Consider the following 14,275-nt stretch of genomic DNA (forward strand, 5'->3'; position numbering starts at 1 on the left):
ATTAGTGTACTTTAATTTTCATGCGAAATATTTATTGAGTGATTATTTGACTTATATTATTTAGACAGGGAAATGTACATAGCGATAAGAGATACCAACGAACCTACTTATTAATTTGTTAATATAATATATAATGGTAAAAAATACCGTATTGTTTTTAATTATTTTAGGTTGATGATTTCAACTTGATTCAATCAAATGCTTTTGTTATATAGACATTTTAATTATTAAAGGTAGGAAAATATAAAAAAAACTACATCTTTATAATTATCCCTTTTTATCTAGTATGAATGAATAAAATTAAAAACTTTATGTTTTAAAAAAGTAGTTAATGTATTATTTATTTTATTAAATATAAATTAGACTGCTGATATGTTTGTTCGGTACCTGGACACTGGGTCTTAAGTCAGTGACATATTTACTCTATGGCCAAAGGGGCACATGCCCAGGGCGGCAGGACCTGTAGGCCAACCTACCCCAGAGACGCCTTTCATAATCGTTAGCCTTTGTTGTTACTATAGAAACTTGAATAACCTAGTTAATCATCATCACACACTCAAAAACTCATTATTAGTCACCTACCTATTCTCAATGAAATTTTACTATCTGGTAAGGCTTCGTGCAAGCCCGTCTTGGTAGATACCACCCACTAATCAGATTTTATACCGCTAATCAGCAATACTTAGTATTTTTGCGTTCTGGCTTAAAAGGAGAGTGTAACTACACTTGACGACGACGACAACGACGACGACATTTGACGAACCGGTTGCCTGGTTGGTTGATGCTTGCCTTTCACGCCGAAGGTTGTGGATTCTATTCCCACCCAGGACAGATATTTGTGTATATGAACATGTCTGTTTGTCCGGAGTCTGGGTGTAATTATCTATATAAGTTTGTATACATTACGAAAGAAAAATAGTATACGTAGTATATCAGTTGTCTGGTTTCCATAGTACAAGCTCTGTACAAGTTTAATTTGGGATCCGATGGCCGTGTGTGAAAAATGTCGCAGGATATTATTATTATTATTAACTATAGGCACAAGGGACATAACATCTTCATTCCCAAGGCTGGTGACGCATTGGCGATGTAAGGAATGGTTAATATTTCTTTAATCGCTAATGTCTATGAGTGGTGGTTACCACTTAACATCCGGTGACCCATTTGACCTTCCGCCTACCTTTAACATAACCATAATAATAATATTAAAAAATAAAACGTCTTTTTCCTTAAATATAAGGGACCCCGCCGGATGTTTTTCCCGGGTCCCAAGTCTTAAAATACGCTATTGCTAAGGACCAATACTGACACGAATAAAAAAACAACAATTTCATATAAATATATGTCATATATAAATGCTAAGATAAGATAAAGAGAACAAAGAAACTTTTGTAAAACATTTAACACCCTGTCTTATTATTGCCTCCACTGTTGTTGTACTTGTACTTGAATATGTTATCTTAAATATTTAAAAGTAAAAATATTAATAGTTATGTATGTATATAATACTGTAATACATTTAATCCATTTTATGCACACAATATGTGCATAAAATGGATGATAATGAATAAAAATAAAATTTATCGACATTTAAGACAGTGGTACAATTTAAGTATTCTCTTACAAGTACTATTCTAACTTTTTTTTCAAGAACTTCATATCGAAAGTCAAATCTATGCATCAGTATACATTGAGGACAACCTCAACTAATGAATCGATACATAAAATACGAAATAATATAGTGAATAAATCGGAAGTAAACATAAGGTACCTATAATAAGCTTAAAATTTGTTTTTTATGTAATAAATAGTTTAGAGTACTTATTATTGTAATAATACTGTGAGTTTCAGGGAATAAAATTAATTTGATATAACTTTATTAATTTAAAAAATATGACCGTGCAAAATCTTACTTTCGAGTTAGGTACTTTTTCGATCATTACGTTCAGCAATGAATGAAATAAGGAATAATATATAATTGATGTAATTAGTAACTTTATTACTCCTTCTAAACTAAGCAGTTAACATATTAAGACTAGTATTTATTTTAAGATCTGAATAGTACCTACTATCAGAAAACCACAGGATAGCGGTGATTAATCTGTAATACACTAATTCCACGATCTAGGTCAATTTGTGATCAGATGTCAACTGAACTACGAACGGGGACATGTTATTTAATTTTAGTCACTTTTTAATAAATAGTAGCAATAATTTTCATTTGCTTATTTTTATTTATTTCAAACAAATATATAAGTAATAGTTGCAGCATTTACGCAATGACATAAGTGTTCAAATGTTTTACATAAATCTTTAATTAGCAAAGCATGCGACTGTTTTATAATAACATCGATATTCTAGATAATGTTTATGATAATTAATATAATCTTCATATCATGTAACTTCGTGTAAAGTAGAATTTAAATTCAACCAAATTTGCATAATTCAACATATAATACATTTAAGTAATATTATATACTGGCACATAACTAAAAGCAAATTACAAAAAAAATCAACATGAATAACAAAAGTATAACCCATAACAATCAAAACGATCAAAATACAATGACGCTCTACAAACTATACAAAATCCAAGTTTAATAACACGTAATTTTTTCAACATAATAACACTTAATTTATAAATAACCAATACATCTATATAACTCAACATGTATTTTGGTATTATCTTGAATGTATATAACAAGGCATAGTATATGTATTTGTAAATCACATGCAGAACAATTGAACTATTATTTAATTAGCTGTTCCATTCTGCAGCGCTTGATTGTTAAAGCCAATTAGACAGTAAATATTGTTTCTTTTTAAAATGAGTAAAATAGGTATATACTGCGAGAAAGTATCTCGCAACATATTACATTTTTGACTACAAAAATTATCCAAAAATGATATTTTACACAATATTTAGTTACAAAGACAATTATTTGCGATGACAAGATGCTTTACGTGTATCGAGGCTGCACTCAGGGCGAGAGATTGAGCAGTAGAAAATTGACGTAGCGGCAATTTATCAATAACGACAGTATAAAGTGTTCCGGCTGTCGAGTAACACGATTTCGGCCATCATCATGCTCGTCAGCTCATACGCCACTTGCCTCGGAATCACGCGGCTCGCGAATCACTATACATTCATCCTATTCAGAATACCAGCCGACCATACAATGGTATATTTGTAAATCATCACTTCTCTTTACACCGGTGGAAATAATACGACGATATTTACATACTTTGTTTAATGTATAACAACTGAATTAATGTTACATATGACATGTATATATTGATATACACAACTAAGTAGGTATATAAATGAATTAAGCAATTTATTAATTAAACTATTTACATATAAAAATAATTAAAGTTAATAATTTATATTATTAACAATATAATAAAAATAAACAAAAGAATTATAAATAATGTAATTATTATTATATTTAGGTAGTATGTTTGCTTTTATTAGATTTATTATTTTTTAAATTGAAATTGAAGACTAGCCTTTTTTCTATTATCTTTCATATGTAAATATTTAATTAAATACTAAGTATGTCTTACAGCTTTGTCTTGGCATTAACACTTTCATTCTAGCAGTATAATTATGTATTTCATTCACTTAATTCGGGATTAATAAATATTGACTTACTATAATATAAATAATAATGATTGTAAATCAATAAAAACTAGCACTTATTAATAAATTTTATAAAATCGAATATATATTTGTTATATTCATAAGTAAGTAAGATTTTAATGCGCTTCCTGATAGTATAAAAAAAATCAAATTAGGTACGTGATGTGGACTTACGGAGACGCTAACATTCCTTAAGGTTGCGACGATGAGAGCGTTTGTCGTGTACGAATCTCGAAGAATTCTAGTCTTCGCCACGATCTTTATCATACCTCGAACGTACTTGAATTTAACTCACTCTCACGAATATTTATAAATTATCTTTAAAACAAGTTTATTTATTAAGACCAAATAGTTTTTAAATCGATAAAATTACGTAGAAGTTGTGGATTAACGTGCGTCGCGCGATCGCAGCCGAATACTTGTGGAGGGCACTGTGCTGTAAAGCCAGTAACAAATAATAGCGCGGGATTACCTACACGTCCTTTTACAAATCGGCAGACTGACCTACAATGATGATGAATCTCTACAAACAACAATAAAAACAGTTCCTTTGTTATATAGTAAGTATAATTGTTAATTAATATTTAACTTGCCTACTGTCCGTGATTTGTCTATTTTATTCACTTAGGCGTAAGTATGCCGCCCCTTCTCTAGGATAGAATTTAATTAGGTAATTAGTTCCATCTTTCCTTCAGAACTTCTTTAAGAATAAAATATAGTGACAGCTTAATACAAATTTTCAATCTTAAAATATTCTTTTGTTTTATTTTACGAATAAACCCCATAAAAATATATGGTAGATGGGGGAAATAAGACCTGTCGGTTAATAAGGCCTAAATAACAAAAATGGTATTTAAAATGATCGTATCCGCTCGAAGTCACCCTTGTAGGTAGTTAACTCTCATAGATGTCGCTTTAAACTTGTCGCTACGTGTTCGCTTGCTCTCTGCTACCAATCTTACGTTATTCATCGTGAGGAGCAGTTGCGCGACTCAAATAATAAAAATACGTCCGAATCAATCGTAAATATTTTTTTAAATATTATACTTATTTACCCTTTAATTTTCTTTCATTCTTGGTTTCTATAAACTTGATGTTTAAAAAATGTATCATGAGTCTAATAATGATTTATTTAATATTTATTTATACATGGTATCAGCGGGTATTAAGGCCTACCAAACTTATTCGTAGGCCTTATTACCCCTCCTCCTTTTTTATACAAACATTTGTCTGTTTTAACAGTTTATTTCATTTGTTTTTCTGAATGTTAGAAATGTAAACAAGTAATTATAAATTTGACTAGCCAATTGGCGTGGTTGGTAGATACTTGCCTTTCGCTCCCACCCAAGGCAAACATTTGTGTGCATGAAAATGGCTGTTTGACCTGAGTCTGGTTGTAATATATATATACAGTATGTATTTACAAAAGAAAAGTAGTATATGTAGCATATCAGTTCTCTGGTTTCCATAGTACGAGCTCTGCTTAGTTTGGGATCAGATAGCCTTGTGTGAAGAATGTCCCTATTATACTATATTATAACTGCGTTCTTTTATATATATAATTGGTTTATTATTTCTTTTAGTAACTGCAACCACGATGCCTCCCAAATGAACATCGTGGTCTGACATTAATTTGCCATCATGAGTGGTATCATGAGGAGTACTTCGGCTTATTACCGGCTGATACTGATGATTTTAAGTGCCCCGATGGCTATTAACTAAAGTTTTTTTTCATTATTCTCAAGGCTTTAAGCATAATTAGTGTATCCCATTCTTATTGATCTCATTTACCAAATGTCATCATCATATTCAGCTCACATTATTCCACTGCTGGACATATGCCTCTTCACAGGCGCCCCAATTCTCCTGGTCCTGTGCTGGTCGCATTCATTGAGCACCCGCCATTTTCCTAAAATCGTCTGACCATCGGGCTAGTGGTCTACCCACTGGCCTTTTTGCTTCTCTAGGCCACCACTCTTGTGACGACTTTAGTCCACCTTCCGTCTTCCCGTCTAGCTAAGTGTCCAACCCATCTCCACTTTAACCTCGTGATACGCTTCTCAATATCTTCGACTTTCGTATTTCGTCGGATTTCCGCGTTTGGTACACAATCAATGAGGGAGATGCCTAGCATAGCACGCTCCATCGCCCTTTGTGCCACTTTTATTTTATGCATGCTATGCTTAGTAAGCGTTCATGTTTTGGAACCGTAGGTGAGTATAGGCAAGACACATTGGTTAAACACCTTGGTCTTGAGGCATTGTGGGAGTTTGGATGTCAACGTATCTTCGAGCTTTCCAAAAGCAGCCCACCAAAAGCCAATGCGTCGTTCGATCTCCTATATTTGAGATTTCCGATCAAATGATAAACGATGCCCGAGATAGATGTAATCGTTGACCACCTGTACGATGTCCTTACCTACGATTATGTTAGGTACACATATGTGGCGATTAGTCATGATTTTGGTCTTGGACATGTTCATCCTCAGACCGATCCTCAGGAAAACTTCTTGCAGATCTGCTAGCATAAGTTGAAGTTCGTTGGTGCGTCATGCTGGTCTTGTGCTACTATGCATTCGCGACAATGCGCACCTGCATAGTCGCGAATTTGTACAGCTCTCGGAGGATACTACGCATCGCTTGTCAATACCGTAGCGATGGAGAGATTGTTACCCGGCCCAATTTTTGACACTGTCGAAAGCCTTCTCGTAATCAACGAAGGCAATGCACAGGGGTCGGTTATACCCATTGCACTTCTCCATTAGCTGCTTGACAGTATGAATGTGGTCCATAGTTGAATATCCACTCCGGAAGCCAGCTTGCTCGAAAGGTTGGTATTCGTCGAGGGTGTTAGTGAGGTGTGGCACAGGACTTTAGCGAACAGTTTGTAAACCTGAGAGAGAAGGCTTATTGGACGGTAGTTTGTCAGTTTTGTTTTGTCGCCTCTCTTATAAAGTATCGTGACAATGGCATTCTTCCATTGACCGGGTGTCAAGCTTTTACAAGGACTTCAAGTATAGGTTTTCCATCTGCCTGCAACATTTCGACATGCACCCCGTCCTCACCAGAGGCTTTACCTTTTTTTCATTTACATTAGGTAAAATGTACCAAGTATATTTTGATTATTTAAGTATTTTAAAATTTTAGGCTTTATTGGGTAATAAAAAACCAATTCAAAAATTATTAATTTTGTTTTTGTTGACGGCAGAATTTGTCTATTTTTGTTTATTTGTAGTAGTTGATCTACAACTTTATTAAACATTAAAATTAGTTGATTTCGATAAACACATATTGATTTATTTCAAATCTCCCTTAGGTAGGCCTTAATACCCGCACCTACTTTATAACGTTATTATGTAGTTTATGAGTTCATATTACGTCAACAATAATACGGCTGGTATAGCCTATTATAATTAAAAACTTTGATACTGAGCTTATCTACATCCATTTAAAAAAAATATGACGCGTGTAGCTAGTGAAACTAATTAAGTTGAACGTAATAATTTTATAATGACAAAGTTCTTAAATTTACGCTGGTCGTTTTAGTTGAATTATACCTACGTGACTACTAAAAACGACGATCATCAATCTATAGGTAAGACTTCCAACCTGACTATATTTCTTGAAACATATTTATGGTTTTTATTTTTATGTTTGAATTGATTCTATATTGTCTTCGACAAGTTTCTAAGTTTTCAAACTTCACAAATATTTTTCTACCGACTCTGTTTAGTTGCTATTTACACTGCCTAGTGCTTAAGTTAATTTAAAAAAAATCACATCACATATATTAATGTGCATGTAATGTAGATAAAGGATATTATATTACTACGTATATAGCTTTAATTTGTAATTATTTTTAAGTAATCCTGATAATAGGGCTATATATATTTATATTTCACTGTGAGCAATACGGTACTTGGATCGCTCTCCGACAGACGCTACGTATGCTATTATGACGATGCAAACAAAGAATAACTACACATTACTACAAAATAAGTTTACTTAAAAATAGTTTTAAGCGCAAAATAAAACGAATTGTGTTTACTTTACTGTAAACTCAAATAATTAGGGAAGTATAAAAAAGATATGTTGGCATAGATGACTCAACAATTTTTTAAGAATTTAGTCTTTGTTGAGTTTCTATCAACTTAATGTTTAAAAAATATAACATTAATATAATAATGATTTATTTAATCTTCATTTATACATGGTATCAGTGTTTACAGTAAAGTAAATACAATTCGTATTATTTTGCGCTTAAAACTATTTTTAGGTAAACTTATTTAGTAGAATTGTATGTGTAGTTATTCTTTGTTTGCATCGTCATAATAGCATTGCTATGCTATTATGACTTGAGGTTGAATCAGCTCTGCATACGTAATATGATATAGTTCAATTAGTACATTTTGGTTTTATCATAGTATGGTAGGTTTATTACTCTGGGTAACTCTTAATACATACAGACTTTTTTATATATGCAGGGAAGACTACTCCACCTGATGGTAAGTGGTAATAGAGTCCAAACGCGACGAAGGCCAGTACAGTCGGGAAGAATGTTCTGCACTAGCCGCCTCCACTTTGCCGGCCCGCAAGATACCTCTTCACGCCTCGTTTGAAGGAACCCGGTTTGGAAGAGGAGGGAAATACGTGAGCTGAGCTGAGAATTGATGTCATATTCATTCATTCGTGCTTGTAAAGGTTGTCGTTATTACAATCACGAGTTCCATGCGTCCGCTTCAATATATTAGAAACTGTAGTCTTATCAAAATGTTGAGCATTTCTTAATCTTTTATTTTTTCTATAACAGATTGGCGGACGGGCCATTCAACAACCTAACAAGCCTAAAGGTCACCATCGCCCCCAGACATTGACACCATAAGAATATTCATTCCTTACATTTCCAAAACACCACCAACCTTGCGAGCTAAGATTTGGTAAATGGGACATGTATAAATTACGTAAGAGGATAATTTCCTCGAAAATTAGTAGTAAATATATATATATATATATATATGCTCTCTCTTGGGAACATACATTGCTATGCAGACGATAGTACAGTGCATGGTGGATACCACGAACACGCAGTGGCTGGGCGAGCGGAAATTGAGGAGAGGCGGAAGGATCTTGTCATTGAACTCGATAGGACATTAGAACTCATCGCCAAATGGAGCTCTGATAATCTTGTTGAGATTAATGCCAAGAAAACACAGGTATGCGCTCTCACAGCAAAAAAGTCAACATTTTCCCCTCTTCCTTCCCTCTGTGATACTCCGCTGGTGATACAATGCAAAATCACATTGCTGAGGATTGACGTTCACTGCGACCTTAGTCCAAGGGATTACATCGAGGCTGTTATAAAAATAGCTTCACGGAAACTCGGAGTTATGAACAAGGTGTGGCGTTTTTTCACGCTACAACAACTGTACCTGCTGTAAAAAAACACAGGTACAGTCTTGCGTGGAATATTGCTCGCACCTTTGGGACGGCTCCGCTAAATACCTACTGGAGGCCTTGTATCGGTTGCAGCGACGTGCGGTCAGCATTATTGGCGACGTAAAGGTCAAACACCCTCGAACCTTTACAATTGCGTCAAGAGATAGCAGCGCTGAGCGCTTTCTATCGACTGTATCACGGCGAGTGTTCTGAGGAATTATTCTCTCTAATTACTGCTTCCTCCTTCCTTCATAAGTCTACGCGAGCTACACCGTCCTGCACCTGCACCGTCAAACTGTGACATCAATTCCATCGCGCACAAAGAAATTTGGCAACTCCTTTCTTTGTCGCACTTCCAAAAAATGGAATTCCTTACCAGCTCACGTGTTACAACCCGGTTCCTTTGTTTCGATTACAACTTCGTAATCTCCCTGCGGTAAAATATTCGTTTCTATTAACACGAGCTTAGAGGTAATAAAGGCCACTGTTAAAAATAAGACTTGATTCATTAAGTCACAAACACAGTAATTTAGTAAGCCAAATCACTCAGTAATTAGTAGTAGTAGTATCTAGTAAGTAGTAATAGTATATTCTTTATATTTCGCTTCCCAGATATGAATTCACTGTAACTTTCAAAATTAAATGATATCGACCGTTCACATGACGAAGTTGCTCGAGATAGATTTATTAAGTTAACTAGTTTTTAAATATCATTAGTGAAAATTTACAATGTGGCTTACTATAAACATTTAGGGCCCAAGTTAGTTTAGCTTTTATACGTCCAATGCAATCCAAAAAAAATTATCTTAATTATGATCACTAGATCAACAAGGCCGACGTTATAAAGGACAGCTATTCGAGGTAAATAAAAATCCATCAGCCCTTATGAAGCTTCGAGTATACCGCAAGTCAAACTGAACTTAACCAGAATCACTTTTATAATGTCGAACAAAAAAACCTTATCAAAAATTAAATCCCCGTAGTAAAAACATATAGTTACACCATTCTACGGAGTACTAGTCAGAATAATTGATCATTGTCATGGCTTTTCAAGCTATAATCAACGCAGAAAGATAATGTAAATAAACTTAAATGCATATCCATAGATAGATGAAGATATATTATCCCGTCACTCCAGAAACTTTCTCGCTATAAGTTCGAGAGTAGATGCGTATAAAGGAATGCGACATGATAATTTAAATGCGTCACATGGTAGATATACGAATTTGCTGATCAGTCGCCTCGTGTCGTCGCCCCACCTATATGAGACTGCTCATTCTTTGTGATATGTTAATAACATAATAGCAATTTTATTAATATTAGTAACTCGTAACAATTTTGTAAGCAAAGTTTAGTGTCATGGCGCTAGGTAGTTCACAAAGGTTTTATTCAATATAAATACAGATATATATTATCTATGTTAGGCACATTTTTATTCTTCATACAAAGTAGTAAACTTAAATATATAAAATGTAATCAGTCTGTAAATCTGTGTCTACTATAATATATCAAAGAGAAGGCATATAGCGCATTGGCGATGTAAACGTCTATGGGCGTTGTTGACCACTTACCATCAGGTGGCTCATTCGCTCGTCCGCTACCTATTCTATAAAAAAGGCACTTTTTTCATGCTTGTCTTATAATTAAACCGTTACACATCGGCTGTATTCTGAATACTAAAATTTCATGTATATTTTTTTAGAATTAGGCTTTGAGCGATCCAAATAAATACATACCGTATACCTTTTAATACGTGAACATTATTAATAATTGTTGTTAATTTTTTAAACAACTTACAAACGTAAAAGATTGAGCAGACGTTTATCAAGAGTTTGTTTACCAATATTTAATAAATAAGTGCTAACACTTATTTAACAACTACAAACATTTGCCTTTGTTATATGCAAAAAACTAAAAACTAAAAAAAAATATATTCAAATATTTACAATATATTGGTGATCAGTTATTTTTAGACATCAGCTCAAGCAAGCAAAGCTTAATTTGTGTGCTTAGATCCAAAGAATACACAACTTTGTATAAAGCGATATTTTACAAGTGGGTAAGAAAACTTGTCACGACATATTATTCGCGAACAATCAGTCTCTTCCGCTCACACCATGTCTACTCAATTACTTTCAATCAACCACTATTACTAACTTTTTTTAATAATACAGATATATGTAAATATGTTCCATTGTCTGTAACATAAGTAATAATTTAAAAAATATCATAATACCTAGAAATTATTTATAAATAAACTAAATATTTAAAATTAAAGTCAACAGTTACTGTTTTAAAAACCTCGTAAATAGTCCAATCCACTTTCTGAAACAATTAAGTATAGATAAATCATTCACATCTTATACGAGTAATCGTATACCGGAAAACTACAGAATTAATGAAGTACAAAATAGTTTTCGTTTTTTTTATGTTTGTGTTTAAAATGGTTCTCTAACTCTTTTGGTGTATGTGCATATTCTATTCTAGTCACAAAAGTTATAATTACGTCAAAGCATATACTTAACTAGCTGCCCGTCCCGACTTTGTACGGGTAAAATATGGATTTTATCCCGTATATTTTTTAATTAATAAGGTATAAACATTCGCTAATCGATCTATTCGCCCATACAGTAAAGTGCTAAGGTCATATAATAATATATAGGCATAAAACACACGCCCTACATATTTTTTCATGCATTTATTTATTTTAATATTCCTAGGTTCTAGCTACGGCTCAAATGTGTGAATGGTGTTTCATCGTAGATTCGTCCCACATTATGAGACAAACCTCTAGAACCACCACCATAGTCCATAGTATTTTTTCTTGCGCGACAATTTTAATTTTAATTTTGCCATAACTCCCTTAGGAGTTAGGATATCTTAATATTAATTTAAATTAAGAGTATATGTAGTTTAATATTAGAAGTTCGAAAGGGCATCGCGGCCGCTCATTTTTTTATAAAGTGCTTTAAACTTTTAAATAATAATTAAATATTAAAATTAAAAACGTACTATTCAATTGTTTACAAAAACTAAAAGGTGTAGATTAATAACAGACTGTTCGCTCCCGATATCCGTGGTTCGCTAATACCGCGGCCTTTTTATTTACTTTTTACGTTGTTATGCCATATTATTTCCTAACTTCTAAACGAAAGATCCAATTCGAATAATTTAAAGAACAATTTACATGTAATCAAGCTTTATTATGAAGCTATTAAATTGCGTAAGGATTTATGCCATGATACGAATGTCATCTTTCGATTTTAACCGTGTTACAAACCTGAGCATAAAATTTATTGGGCTTTTCATTCTACTCTCTCTCCCTCTTTTCGCTCGTATCGGATTTACGTCGTATCGGATTATGAGAGTGAGGGAATATATAGTGCACCAGTGCTCACGCACACACTTGTACTATAATATGTCTTGGCTAAAATCTCTTGAGATTAGCTCGTCAGACAAATGCGGTTCGTGCTCTGTGTGGATATTGTATTTGACAGTTTTAAAATAAAATTAATGTTTCGATGCTCATATTGGTTCCATTATCAATTCTGCGCTAATATAACTAGGTTTTATCATAAGGCAATTTTACGACTTTAGAAGGATACTTATCTACCATGATTTTACTTTATAACTGTTATGATAGGACTTTTTTTTCAGCCTTTTGCCGTCCACTGCTGGACGAAAGCCTCCCCCATAGAACGCCAACCATCCCGATCTTGGGCAGTCCGCATCCATCCCGAACCTGCCACCTTTTTTAAATCGTCGGCCCATCTTGTCACAGGGCGTCCTACACTACGTTTTCCTAAGCGTGGTCTCCACTCCAACACGTGTCGGCTCCATCGGCCATCAATGCGCCTGGAGACATGACCAGCCCACTTCCACTTCAGCGAGCTAATTCTAAGCGCGATGTCGGTGACTATAGTTCTCTGGCGAATGTCCTCATTTCGGATTCTATCTGCCAGAGAAACCCCAAGCATCGCACGTTCCATTGCTCGCTGAGCGACCCTAAATTTGTGGACCAGTCCTACAGTAAGTGTCCACGTTTCGGCACCGTAAGTCATTACAGGTAGGACGCACTGATTGAAGACCCTGGTCTAAAACGACTGTGGGATCGACGATTCAAAAATATGACGTAACCTCCCGAATGCCGCCCAGCCCAAGCGTATTCTTCTTTTAGCCTCCTTCTCAAAGTTGTGCCGGCCAAGTTGTATAGTTTGGCCCAGATAGATATATTCCTGCACAACTTCAAGTGGAGAGCCATTTACGACCACTGGTCTCGGGGATACATGACGGTTTGCCATAATTTTGGTCTTTTCAATGTTCATCCCGAGACCTACTTGTCTTGAAGAATCGCTCAGGCTGTTTAGCATCTCTTCCAAATCCTGCAGAGTCTCCGCCATGATGACAATGTCGTCGGCAAATCGCAGATGTGTAATGTGTTGGCCATTTATATTAATGCCGCGTCCGTTCCAATCGAGCGTCTTGAAGACATCCTCCAATGCATTGGTAAAGAGTTTCGGTGATATTACATCTCCCTGTCTTACCCCGCGATGCAATTGGATTGGTCTTGTGCTCTGATCTTGTACTTGGACGGTCATGGTTGCGGCTTCGTACAAACACTTCACCACCTGGACATACCGACAGTCAATTAGGCATCTCTGCATGGATTCCAGAACAGCCCAGGTCTCGATGGTATCGAAGGCTTTTTCGTAGTCCACAAACGCTAGGCATAGAGGCTGATTATATTCCTCGGTCTTCTGTATTATTTGCCTTAGTGTGTGTATGTGGTCTACGGTACTGAAGCCTTTTCGAAACCCAGCCTGTTCCACGGGTTGGAAGTCATCGAATTTTCGGGCAAGACGATTTGTGATTACCCTCGAAAACAATTTGTAAACATGGCTTAAAAGTGAAATGGGGCGGTAATTTTTCAGAAGAGCTTTATCGCCCTTCTTGAAAAACAGCACCACCACACTTCTGCTCCATGTCTTCGGTGTTATACCATTGTGGAGGACGGAATTAAAGATGTTAGCCAGCTCTCTCAGAACTGGTGTGCCTCTTGCTTTGAGAAGCTCTGAGGTAATTCCGTCATCTCCTGGAGCCTTGTTGTTTCCAAGTTGCCCGAGAGCAATCCTAATCTCGCCCAAATCGATGTCGGGAAGATCGTCTTATAGATGGCGTGTTAGTCTGGCTCGTGGGT

General features: G+C 35.0%; 1 protein-coding gene across 1 annotated transcript in view; it reads left to right on the forward strand.

Moving 5' to 3' along the window:
• Positions 1–7,397: 7,397 nt before the first annotated feature.
• The window catches only part of LOC126773154 (probable 39S ribosomal protein L23, mitochondrial), a 176,580-nt gene continuing 169,702 nt past the window's right edge, over positions 7,398–14,275 (forward strand). The window contains exon 1 of the mRNA XM_050493790.1: positions 7,398–7,414. The gene's annotated coding sequence lies outside the window, so the exon portion shown is untranslated. The remainder of the gene's footprint in view (positions 7,415–14,275) is intronic.

This window comes from Nymphalis io, chromosome 14, assembly GCF_905147045.1.
Source record: "Nymphalis io chromosome 14, ilAglIoxx1.1, whole genome shotgun sequence".
Lineage (NCBI taxonomy): Eukaryota > Metazoa > Arthropoda > Insecta > Lepidoptera > Nymphalidae > Nymphalis > Nymphalis io.